The sequence below is a fragment of the Callorhinus ursinus genome, unplaced genomic scaffold, assembly GCF_003265705.2.
Source record: "Callorhinus ursinus isolate GAN/ISIS: 27379988/994484 unplaced genomic scaffold, GSC_fseal_2.0 scaffold24, whole genome shotgun sequence".
NCBI classification, from domain to species: Eukaryota; Metazoa; Chordata; class Mammalia; order Carnivora; family Otariidae; genus Callorhinus; species Callorhinus ursinus.
The window spans coordinates 9,368,055-9,381,056 of record NW_027397086.1 but is presented as its reverse complement, the minus strand read 5'-3'; the positions used below and the strand labels follow the sequence as shown (position 1 = coordinate 9,381,056).

The following is a 13,002-nucleotide window of genomic DNA, read 5'->3' as shown; positions in this document are numbered from 1 at the left end:
CCATTTGCAGATTCAATCCCCTAATCAATCCTATGAGGTAGGCTTAACTCACACGGTGCAACAGACGAGGAAACTGAGTCTCAGAGAAGGGGAGCTAGCCGGGCCAAGTCCCATGGGGGGAGAGTGGCGGAACTGCGATTTCAACCCAGCCCGAAGCCTTATTCCTCTGCACCACCCATGTTTGCGTTAAATGTTTGCATTAAAACCCAGCCCCTAACTTTTGTAACACTGGAAAAAGCTACTGAGGGAAATCTGTAGGTTTCAGATCTTGATAGAGGTGTCGGTTACATGGGTGTGTGCACTTGTCAAAACTTATCAAATTGTACCTTGAGATTTGTGCATTTGGCTCCGTGTAGATTTTACTTCAAAGAGCAAAAGAAACCTGCCCCTTTCTCTCTACCTGAAATGATATTCTGGAAGGTAATAGTAGTCCCCATTCTGTCCCTGAAACGTTTTCCCTTACTTTGCCTCCTAAGTTCCTACTCATTCCTGGGATCCCAGCTCAAAATCTCCTGCTCAGCAAAACCTTCCCTGATTCCCAGATTGGACGTGGCCCCTGGCACAGGCTTCCTCCATTTTCCTTCGTGGCAATGACTGCGGCTTCTTCAGTGTTTGTGTGGTTGGTTCTTCAACAGTCTCGATTTTTCCTGCTGGGCTGTGAGCTCCAGCTCGCCACTCTTCCCCCAGGGCCGGACACCCCGTGCTCAAGATAGAATGCTGAATACTTGAGGGAGTGAATGGATGAACAGAGGAGTTAGTGCCAGGTACTTTACAGACCTTGCCACTAATCCTCAGCGTTGTTACGTCCCACTCTACAGATGAGGAAAGCAACATTCAGAGAGGCTGAGTAGCTTCCCTAAGGTCACACAGCCAGAAAAATGGTAGCCTGCAAATTCAAACTTTGACTCTCAATTCTTTTTTTTTTTTTAAGATTTTATTTATTTATTTGAGATAGAGAGCACAAAGGGCAGGGAGGAGCAGAGCGAGAAGGAGAAGCAGACTCCCCCTGAACAGGGAGTCCGATGCGGCCTGGATCCCAGGACCCCAAGGAGATCAGGACCTGAGCTGAAGGCAGACACTTCACCAACGGAGCCAGCCAGGCGCCCCTGGGCTCTCAATTCTTTTAAATAAGTTGCGCTGTGTGAAAAGTTGTGAGTCTCCCCAATGTCCAAGTAAAAACAAACCCCATGATTCAAAGTCATGGGATTCCGGAGCTCCTCAGGGCAGGTGACAGTATTTTAGAGGAGGCCAGCTTCGCCCCTGCGGATCCATACCTTCCCAGTGGCCTTGCCTCCCAGCTCAGGAACATCATTCCCTTACTGCTGTTCTCAGGGAGAAGCCTGGCCTGGAGTTTGTAAATCCTGGGTGCTATATGGACCCCGGGATCGGAGAGCTCTTTTCCTGTTAGGATCTGGTGCTGAGCAAAGAAGTTGTTTCTTTGTCTCCTTCCAAGTCCATCAAAGCTTTTTTTGCTCAGCTTTTCTTGACTCCAGATGCTCTGCAAGTCCCCTGCTCTGTTTGGCCCTGATCAGAGGAGCTGATAAAGGGAACAGGTAACCCTGGTGTAAAACCCCTCTAACGTAAACAGAGGCGTGGTGCAGACAGAGACACAGGGCCAAGGGGGGCTCTGTCTGCATCAAGAGCCGCATATTCCTGGGGCGCCTGGGTGGCTCAGTTGGTCGGGCATCTGACTCTTGATCTCAGCTTGGGTCATGATCTCAGGGTGATGAGATTGAGCCCTGCGTTGGGCTCTGCACTCAGCAGGGAGTCTGCTCGAGATTCTCTCCCTCCTGTCCCTCCCCCAGTGCCCCTCCCTCCCACATGAGCGTGCATGTGTGCATGCGCGCTCCCTCTCTCTCAAATAAATAAATCTTTAAAAACAAGAGAGAGAGAGATGGATGTTTCCTAATCGCCGACAATGGGCCGGGGCTCTCCTAGAGTGTGTGCATGGATGCATGCGTGTGCATGCGTGTGCATTTGTGCAGGCACGTGCATTTGTCACCGCCAGTGGGAGGGGCAGATCCAAGCAGGGTGGAAGAGGCCAGGACCCAAAGCCAGAGAAACCCAGTGCAGTCCCAGCCCCCAACTTCACAAGTGTGTGATCTCAACAGCGCTACTCCAAGTGTGGTCGGCAGGCAGGTGCCAAGTCCAGGAACTGGGTGTCCCTGGTGTCTGACAAGATAAGGAGCCTGGGCCAGAATAGAAATCACCCTCCTCATCAGTCGCATTGTTTCGTTCAGCTGCAGTATTTTGTAGTAAGTCTTTCTCTACAAAGGAAGTAGCAGGCGTTTACATTCTGGCTCAAGCCTCTTGTCCAGGACTAGAAGGAACAGTTCGAGGATTGCACTATGGCTCTGAGCAGCCCCAGTCTAAGGCCGTTCTCAGCCTTAACGTGCATGATCTTGTCAAAATGCAGATTCTGGGGTGGCGCCTGAGACTCTGCATTCCTAACAAGCTTCCTGGTGATGCCCACGCTGGGGTAGCAAGCACTGAGCACCTTTTACTCAACAAATATTCGCTTCCTTCCCTTAATTAAACTAATAAGGCTGTGATTAAAGCTGTAAGGCACAGGGAAAAAAACACAAGGAACTTTGTTGGGGAAAAAGTATTATGGCTAAGCCATCTGGAAGAAAACGTTCTAAAATGAGAAATGAGATTTCAGGTGCTATACTTGGTTTTCTTTTTGCTTGTCTACATTTCCTGATTTTCTATAGTAAACACATACCTTATTTTATTTTTTATGTGGAATGAAACAACAACAACAACAACCAAACAAACAAATGAGCAAACAAAAAGCAGAATCAGACCTATATATACAGAGAACGAACTGATGATTGCCGGGGCCTGGGGGTGGGGGGCGAAATGGGTGAAGGGGACGGGGTGATACAGGCTTCCTATTATGGAATAAATAGCTCATGTACCCAGTTTTAAAATATGCAGTGGGAAATTCTAGAGGACGGGAAGAGGTGGTAATGCAGGGGCAGCCACTTTTAATCGTGAACGCTTTGCTACTATTTGAATTTGAAGTTAGGTGCATGTATTACTTTGAAGAAAAGGCTGTGCACACTTCCTGCATACACGTTCTACTTTGATAAAGGTTATATGCACGCAGGGGAAACAGAAGCGGAAGGGAAGGGCAGTATTGACCCTTGCAGGAGCCAGGCATGCTGTGCCAGGCGCTCAGATCCCCACTACGAATCTCATCGTGCAGATGAGAAAACAGAGGGCCCGAGAGACAAAATAACTTGCCCTCTAGTCACATGCTGGTAAGTGGCAGGGCTGGGATTTGAACCCAGACCTGATGCACTGCTGATTCTGCATCTGATTCCTGGAATAAGGGCCCCTTGTCAGACACCAGGGACACCCAGTTCCTGGACTTGGCACCTGCCTGCCGACCACACTTGGAGTAGCGCTGTTGAGATCACACACTTGTGAAGTTGGGGGCTGGGACTGCACTGGGTTTCTCTGGCTTTGGGTCCTGGCCTCTTCCACCCTGCTTGGATCTGCCCCTCCCACTGGCGGTGACAAATGCACGTGCCTGCACAAATGCACACGCATGCAATAAGGAATGGGCAAAGCGGGTAGGGCTTTGATGGGCAGAGGTGAGCTGGGAGCAGTGGGCTGGGCCGGGAACAGGGAGGAGGGAGCAGGAGGTGGGGCAAGTGGCCCAGGAATAACCCAGGACACCTGTAGCAGGACAGGTGGAGAAGGGTGCAGCTGGACGAGACTGGAAAGGGCAGGAAGGCCAGGGGACATGAGCCGGGAGGACTGCAGGTGCCTGGGCAAAAGGAGCCGAGGGCCAGTTGTGCAATTCCACGCCTAGCACAGCCTGAGCACATTCTCCAGTCATGGGGAGGGGGGGTCTTATTTTGTCATAGTGATAGAAATGTTGTGGGATTTGCTTGTTTGTTTTATTCCTCAAATGAAATCTTGTGAGGGGGGCGGTAGCTCAGAGCCCTGCCCTCACAGACCTTCCTCACCAGAAGCGTCTCATCTAAGGGACTCTTGGCTCTTCACACCCGGCCAAGCACCAGCCCTCCCGCTGCTCCAAAAGCCTGGTCTAGCATCTTCATTTTACAGGAGAGGGGAGCAGTAGATGAGGCCCAAGTCACAGAACCAGTGACTGGCAGGAGCGGGACTAGAACTCCGGTCTCCTGACCTCAAACAGCACCACCACCACCACCACCACCACCACCACCACCACCACCACCAAAATAAGAAAGCAAACCAGATACTTCTCAGGCCAGGGACTGGGGAAAAGGGCTGAGAGCCCCGCATTGTCTGCTCAACCCTACTGAGCCTGTCTGAGAGTCTGAAGGCCCGTGAGGGTTGACAAGAGGGACGCCCCGCACTATACACCACGAGTACGTGGGTCGCCGGCTCCCACCATGGCCATGGCGAGGGGCTGTATGTTTGAGTTTGACAAGACATGGTTCTTGCATCTCATTTCATCAAGTGGCCCAGGAAATGGTGGCTGGACCCGGGTCAGTATTCACTGTGCTTGAGATAATGGAAAGTGTTTAAGTCTCTGAGGGGCTGGGGTTGGGAGGAGGAGGAGAGCGGGAGGAGGAAATGCACTCAAGATAATCCAAGTTGCCTTCCAGGGGGGCAGGACTCTCCTGCCTTTTCCAGATCCTCCACAGACAGTCCCCATATTCTCTCTGGGTCTTTCTCCTTCCTTCTTACTATTTATTATAAAATATAGTGACAGTAACAGCAGAAAGCATAGGAAAACTCATGAATGTCCCCCTCTAGAACCTAAGTGTCCTTGACGACTGACCTTCTATCCTCTCTCTTTGTCCACAGAAGATGTGCTTTCACTTAATTATAATACACGTGCACAAAATTTTATACTTACTATGGCTTAAAATGACACCATAAACATTTTGGTATGTTGCTATGCAGCTTCATAACATTATTTTAATAGTTGCATAATATTCCATCAACTGTTGCTTTGCATACCATTTTGCCATACCCTCCACCACTGGAGGCTGAGACCAGTCATTTTTTCTTCACTATTATTGAGAAGACGATCATAAGCACTTGGTACATCACTGTTTTTATTTCTGATTCATTTTTTCTTTTGCAATAAAACCCTGGGAATCTGGGTTTTTTTAATGTTAAGTCTGGTTTTGGTAATTAATTTCATGTTGAAAATACTTAAACCTTATAGAGTCCTCCAGTGGACCAAGCACATGAATGGGTAGTTCACTTACATTAGCAAGCAAGAGAGAAAACATCATCCAGGCCCCACCGAAGCCACGGGGCGCTATTGCTCACCCATTAACCAAAATGCAAAATAACGATAATAGGGAGTTAGGGGTGAAATCGCTATGGACGTTTGAGAAGCAATTTGGCAAAAGTTTTAAGAGCTATTAAAGTATTTCAAAATATTCCTTCCAAAGGAAAATGAAATGTACACAGTGGTATTCATCATCAACTCACTTACACTACAGTGTGTGTATGGGGAGGGGAGTGGTACTAGACTTCTAGGGTCTTTTCATATCCTTCTTTCTACTTTTCTGTATTTCCCAAATAAAGTAATGCATGTTCATTGTTGAAAATAATTAGGAAAAAAATATATATATATTTTTTTAAAAATACCCCCAACCCAGCCTCCAAGTTCTGGAGGTCTGTGACGTTCGCCTTGGCTCATCCCCAGGTGGAGTCACTTGACCTTTCTTGGGGCTTCCCTTTGTTCCCTGCTATATATTGGGACAAATCCATTGGGACGAGGCTGTTTCCCCAGTGGGATTGCGTACTCCTGGAGGCAGGGATGTTGCCCCAGGCTTCTCTATATCCCCAGTGCCCAGTACAGCCCGGCATGCAGCAGGCACTAATAAAGATCCATTTAATCCACTTGAATGGACTGGGACCTTTTTAGCAATCCTGTGAGGCAGGTGTACTGTTCCCATCTTCCAGCTGAGGACAGCAGGGCAAGCCAAGCGGCAAAGGGACAGACCACCCGTGAAAACTCTTCTCTTAGACAACGTGCAGAATTATGAACCCAAGATGGTCCAGACAGGAGGCTCTAGAAGGACATGTGAAAACACAGTTCTGAGCCCCACCCTTGGAGTTCCTAATTCTGAAGTTTTGCAAATTTGCACTTCCACCACGTTGAGGCTGCTGGTCCAGGGACCCCACCTGGAGAATTCACCCCTTCCTCCTCATCTTCCTCCCCACTGCCGAGTTCAGTCTGTCCGTGCTCCGCTCTGAAAACCCATCTGGAAAAAGTGGCCTATCTGCAAAAGGACCTGCCCCCGAACTTTGAGAAGCTTGACTTTGGGCTAAAAACGTCTGCATTTTAAGACAATCTGATTGAGTTATTTTTAAAATCAAATGACGGAGCGGAAAAACCATGGAATTGTTCCAGCTTTGCCTTTCGTCCTCTCTTGGTTTCTGAGAAACCGCATATCCCCGGTTTCTCCCAGCATCATTGCTGACCGCTAAGTGGGGCAGAGTTCCATTGCCCTCTGCAAGGTCCTGCCCTTCTCTAGCTGTACTGAGGGACACGAGACCGGAAGGGTTCACAGGCCAGGCCACAGAGGGCCCTGTAGACCGTGGTCAGACTCTGGGTTCCACGCTCAGGAAGATGGGAGGCCACTGGGGAGACGGGAAATCACGTGGTCAGTGTGGTTGCTGTATTGAGACCAGGAGGAAGGGGCACAAGTGAAGAGACAGAAGGACATGCCTTAGGGTCTACTGCACTGGTCCAAGCGAGGGTCGCTAACGGCTTACACCAGGGTGGGAGTGGCGGAGGTGGTAAGGATGATGAGATCCTGCACAGAGCCTGAGGGCAGTGTCAACAGATCTGTGATCTGTTGGTGGGTCGCATGTGGATGTGGGGGAAGTCAGGAGCCATTAGGAAGGAGGGCCTCTAACAGCAGAGGAGGACTAGACTTCCCCCCAAGGCCTGTGGTTTTCAAACGTTTTGTACATAAAATAACCTGGGGACCTTGCCAGAAATGCAGGCTCCTGTTCCCAACTCCTGGAGATTCGTGTGTGGGCCACGAGGCCCCTAAAATTGCACTTGTACCTGCAGCGTTGGTGATTCTGCAGCCATGGGTGAGCAGGAAACTTTGGGATGAAGACTCCATCTTGGCCATTCCCTTAAAGGCTCTCAAGGAGGCAGTGGAGTAACGAAGTTAAGAGCCTGGTCTCTGAGAAGCTGAGTGCTGGGCTAGCCCTGCCGTGGGCAATCAAGAACCATGGGGAACGCCCAGAACAAACTTCCTCCTCTGAAATCCCACTGCCCACCCCTCCTCACCATCTTTTTCTGCTTGGACTGCCATATGCCATATATGCCATAGCTGGGCGTCTTAAACAGCAGAGACTGATTTTCTCAGTTTGGAGGCTGGAAGTCCAAGATCAGGCTGCCAGCAGGTTTGAGTTCTGGTGAGAGCTCTCTTCCCGGCGTGCAGACGGCTGCCTTCTTGTGTGTCCTCGGATGGCATAGACAGAGAGCGAGCCAGCTCTCTGGTGTCTCTTCTCATAAGGACACCAGTCTGTTTGGATCAGGGCCCCGTCCTTATGACCTCATTTAAACTCAGCTACTTCCTCAGAGGCCCCATCTCCAAATACAGTCACACTGGGGATTAGGGTTTAACAATTCTGTAGCATCCCAACTTCTCGGTTCTGCTGTGGCTCACCCGGTCCGCGGAGACACTCTCCTACCACCACCGAGTCTTTGGGATCACCCGAGCCATTGAGGAGAAATAGAAGAAATCTTCCCCGTCTTCCTGCTCCTCTGCCAGTTCCCGGAGAAACCCCTTACAGCTCTCTCTCCAAGTTGGAGGCATCTCTTTGGTAACACTGCTGTAGAGGCTGGTCACCGTGAATGTAATGAAAATAAACAACACTAGTTAATAATTATGGAGCCCTTATGAGGGGCCAGGCCCTGAACTAAAGGCTTCAAGTGCATTATTGAATCCCACAGAAGCCCTACACAGCAGATGTCAACATCAATCCCATTTTACGCTCAAGAGACTTGCCAAAGTCACACAGCTGGAGGGTGGTGGACCATAGGAACCATTCTCGAAACTTCTTGACTCCGTGGCTGCTTCGAGAGCCTTCAAAGAGATGGCCACGTCGGAATGGTCCTTCGGGTCGTTGGGAAGAAAGAGATGAAGGCGGATACAACACCTGCCTGACAGCGGGCCCCATGCATCTCTGCCTAATGTCAGCAAGGAGGTGCGGATCCGCCGGTCCCTGAAAACGGGCTCTGCCCACCTGCCCCCCATGCCTGAAGATAAGCTGTTGAGTATTTTTTTGCAACTTTATTTGGGTTGATGGGATGTTGCTGGAGAAAGCAGCCTTTGAAGCATTCTGGATGTGGCCATATGCACGTCTCTCACCCAAGACTGTCGCTTGCACACGGGGATGCGACCCCTGACAGACCATGGCCTCATTCTGTCAGCCAGCGGGTGAGGGTGGGTTCTCGGGGTCCTTCTGGCTTCAAAAGTCCTCTGGTCCCCACCCCCTGGGAGGGGTCCTCACGCACAGGACTTAATGACAGAGCTGGTGGCCACTCTCCAGTGATCCCATCCTCCATTCTGGAGCTCAAGGACAGAAGCAGCAATAACACCTTGCCAATTTGCAAAGCATCTCCGTTTGCTCGTCTGGTTGTCCGGGTGATGTTCAGAAGAGGATGCTATGACAAAAGCATGAGGAGCACAGACCCAGAGAGGCCAGGTGGCTTGTGAAGGTGGACAGGGCAGCGTTAAACCCATGCCTACCTGACACTCAGACCCCCGTTGTTTGTCCTGCATCCCGCTCTTAACATCTCACACTTACGTATTCTTTTACAGTTCCCAGAATACATTTGCATAGATGATATAATTAAATCCAAATCGTTGTGGACAACCGGGGATATTATCCCAGACTGGGATATTATCCCAGATACTGTTTTCCTCTCAAAAATACCAGAGCTTCCTTGCTCTAATTCCATTTCAAGGTATTGGTGCATTGGGCGAGGCCAGCCACTTGCCAGTTCCTTCTCTCTCACCTGCCTTTAAATCTTTCTTATGACCCACCTAGAATAGATGTTTCTGTCTGATAGTGAAATTCTAAATGTGTAAGTATACAGGCCTTCTGTTTGGAATTGTCGGTAGGAAATAAAGCTGAATGATCTGGACTGGAATAAGCTTAGTGATTCCTCTCTGGGCAGTGGAATGTTCCCCACAAGGGCTGTCTGTGAAGCCTGCATCAACTCCAAGGTGGTGAATCACCAGAACCTTCCCTCCATTCTTAGGGCAACTTGCAGCCTGGCTCCCCGTCTGCTCCCGCACAATGCCCCCAGACGTGAGTGTGGTCTCTGCAGCCCAAGGCTGGCGTCTCCAAGGACTCCGCTTTGGGAGATGGAACCCGGACATTTCCCACGAGACAGCATCGGGCTCATGGGACAGTGCCTGGGGGTCAGATGTGCTGGTCTGGGTCCAGCTATGCTGTTGTACTTGCGGCCTCGTCTTTAGCAAGTGGCTTCACCTCTGCAGACCTCTCTTTCTGCATCTGTGAAATGGGGACATCACACCTTTTCCAAGTGGCTTTTACAAGGCACCGCCCAGGGAAAGCCCAACACGGTGCTTAGTAACAGCTGTCCCGAAGCCTCGGGCGACCTCTCCACCTGGATTTTTGTGCCCTCAGCACGTGTCCTGCCATGCTGTCAGGACATTGGTTTCATTTGCTTCTATTATGTCAGACAGCTGACCGCTTGCGTCCACACTAGACTGCCAGGAGGCCCGGGTGTCTTCGCCCCACCTCTGGCAGCCCCAGAGCAGGTGGTCAACGGTTGTTTGTGGAATAAACTCGCAGGTTGGCCGGGATGACAGGGAGGAAAAGTCATGCAGGGGGTCAGGAGACCGGGGTTCTCAAAATGGTCTCTGTCCCTGTGGGACTTTGAGCCAGTGACCTCCCCTCTTCAGACCTGTTTCCCCTTCTGCAAACTGGGTGATTTCTTGGGACTCCAGAAGCATCGGGAGGGATGGTGGCTTCTGAATGTTTAAAAAATGGTAGTGACAAAAGTCACTTATCAGGGGCACCCTACCCACTGGGATTCACACTGTGCGTTCTCCCTGCACACTCCTATAATCTCACGGCACCCTGAGCCGTCCCGCCACCTGCCCAAGGTCATGCTGTCAGTCAGTGGCCGTGTTGAGGTTCCCACCACTGCTCTGCCCTGCCTCTCCCCAAACCGGATGGAAACCTCCAGAAGGCACGTCCTTTCAGGGAAGAAAGAGAGAGCCGCCTCACTCCCACAGTCTCCCCTCGCCACACACACACACAGCTCGAGCACAGTCATTGTATTTACACATTACAGTGGCAACAAGTCACCATCACCTTTCTCTTTGTCTGGATGGAAAAATTAATAAGTGTCAGGAATGAAGCATAAATAGACCCTGCAGGAAAATCATTATCACCAAGAGCCCGTGACACCCAAATAACAAACATAACCAAAGTCGAAAGCAGCTCCTTCATCATTTCATTAGGCACAGGTCACACTGCTGGGCAGCGCCGAGTGGCCCAAGGTCCCGTTCCGTCCCAGCCAGCGTCACCCGACTCCACCACAACAGACACAAGCTCCTGAGTCACTGGCGGGGAAGATGGGCTACGGGACCTGTCACCGCTTCCTGCAACCCCTTCGAGCGATCCCAGACATTTCTCGTGGGATTAATGGCTCCAGCAGAACCTTCTGAGGCCCAACACTCATTCCTCAGCAAGTGGTCAAAACCTCTGGCTTGGAAAGGATTTCAGAGGTCACGCAATCCAGGCCCTTACAGGACGACAGTAACATTCAAAATAGTAAGAAGTGGTATGAGTAGTGCTTAGTGTGTACCGGGCGCTGCAGCGAGCTCTTCAGGGGCACCTCTCATTTCATCCTCAAAACAAAATCTGGGTGGTAGATGCATTTATAACCCTTGCGCCGCCCACCAGTGTTTAATGACAGAGCAAAACTGCTTTTGTCTTGGGTTCTGTTAGTCGGGCGCCGTGGGCTTCTGGGGTGCACAGAGGTAGGACATTCAGGCAGAGTCCCACAGCCTGGAGGTGGTGGGGACTCAGACCCGGGCTCTGTGAATCTGGCCTCATCAGCCTTACTTTGAGAGGCGGGGTGGGGCCGGGGCGCAAGTTACACAGAAGCCCAACTATTGCTAGTACTTTCTATCTGCCTGGAGTTCCCCTGTGAGATTCCAAGCCATGGTTGCCCTCCCTGGCGTGGCTAATAGTGGGCATCTGGCCCCCACTTGGTCTTCTCTGGAGGTGGGGTGCACATCACCTCCCCAGAAGACCCTTCTCACCCTGTGCTCTCTGCTCTCTGCCTCCCAGCTGAAATGTGCCAAGCCCCCACCGGTCTCCCCTTTCATAAAGCAAATCTAACTCTTCGTCCCCGAGGCAGTCTGGCTCTAGAGGGTGTGTTTGCCGGCAGCAAGGGCGATTCAAGTCCACAGACCCTGGCTGACACCCAGCAGGTGGATACGGAGGTATGCAAGCCCTCCTCTGTCGGAGCGAAGGGGAAAGTGTGTGCATGTGTGTGCGTGTGCATGTGTGTGTGTGTGTGTGTGTGTGTGTGTGTGCGTGCCGGGCAGTGGGTAGGGTCAGAATGCAGGGGAAGCCGCAGAGAATTGCGGGAGAGGCAGGAAAGGCTGCAGAACGCCTGCAGGAGGAGAGGTGGGTGGTCTGGAGGCCATGCCTGGTGCCCCCCCAGCTCAGCAGTCTCTTCCCTTCTCAGGAACCGTGTCCATCGGCCATCAAACTCACTGGGTTCTGGCACTGTTTAAAGGCTGCCTTATCATTTCCTCTCCCCTTTCTAGCTCTGCTCCCAGATCAGCCGAACTGCTCACAGGGATGCTGTGTCCGCCCCTCAGGGTGGGCTTCCATCCCCTCCCCCTCTACCAGAACTGCTCCTGCCAAAAGACTGGGCCCCTTCCCTTTCCCTTCCCAGCTCCCTCTGCGGCATCTGTCAGTGGGGAAGCCTCCCTCCTTAAAGTGCGTTCTCCCTACTTCTCTGATGCCCCCACTTTCTGGCTTTGCTCTGTATCTTCCTGGCAACTCCCGGCTCAGGGGCTCCAGTGTTCTGCTGGCTCTTCTCTGGTTCGTGGGGTGTGGGGTCCTGCAGGGCTCTCTGCCTGGGCCCAGGGCTCTCTCTTGCCGTCATTCATTCCCTAGGCTTTAAATATCTGCCAGGAATCAATGCTCCTATGGCTAGCTCCAAGCCAGACTGCTTTTCTGCCACCGGGATATCCCATCGGCATCTCAAAGAGCCCGTTAGAAATGGGTCTGCTGGCCTTCCCTCTCCATGCTGCTTGCCTTAAATAGAACCCATTTCAATAAATACTATCTCCACCCACCTCACTGCTCAAACCAGAAGTCGGAGAGCCACTTTTGACACTCCTCTCCCACAGCCCCCACCCCATCGCCAACCACCCCCACCAAGGCCATGGCTCCCCTGGACTCCCAGCGACCTCCTCACTGGTCTGCCTGTTTCTAGCACTGCCCCTTCCAACACAGCCTCCAGAATGACCTTTCAGAAACACATGTTCTGCAGTCACCTCCCCAACAGCATTCAAAGCAACATCTGCTTCCTTAACCTGCAAGATCCAGCCCCATCCACTTCTGCAGCCACCCCATCCCCGTGGGCCAGAGCCCCCTCTCTGCCTGTGTGCCCCCCACCCCCCACTGCCAGCTTTCGTTCCCTAGAACCTGCTGCACACTCTCCCACCTCAGGGCTTTTGTCACTACCCATTCCCTCTGCTGGAACATTCTTTCCCTCAGTTTTCACCCCCCTTAGCACTTAGACCTCAGGTATAATGCTCTTACGGACGGATCTCCCCAAACCACCTCCTTAATATAAATTAGGTCTCCTCTGCTAGTCTCCTTGAAACTTATTTTATCTCACAGAGCTCATCACATGTAAATACAGGTTTATTTCTGTGTTTCTATGTTTAAGCTCTGCCTGCTTCTGCTACCAGCCTGGCAGGGGCATGAGACCCGGGTGTCCTACAGGCCACA

At 51.4% G+C, this 13,002-nt stretch overlaps 1 protein-coding gene across 7 annotated transcripts in view; it reads right to left on the bottom strand.

Annotated features, from left to right (window-relative positions):
* Positions 1 to 13,002, bottom strand: part of TTLL11 (tubulin tyrosine ligase like 11) — a 229,090-nt gene that overhangs the window by 6,380 nt on the left and 209,708 nt on the right. The window lies entirely within an intron of this gene.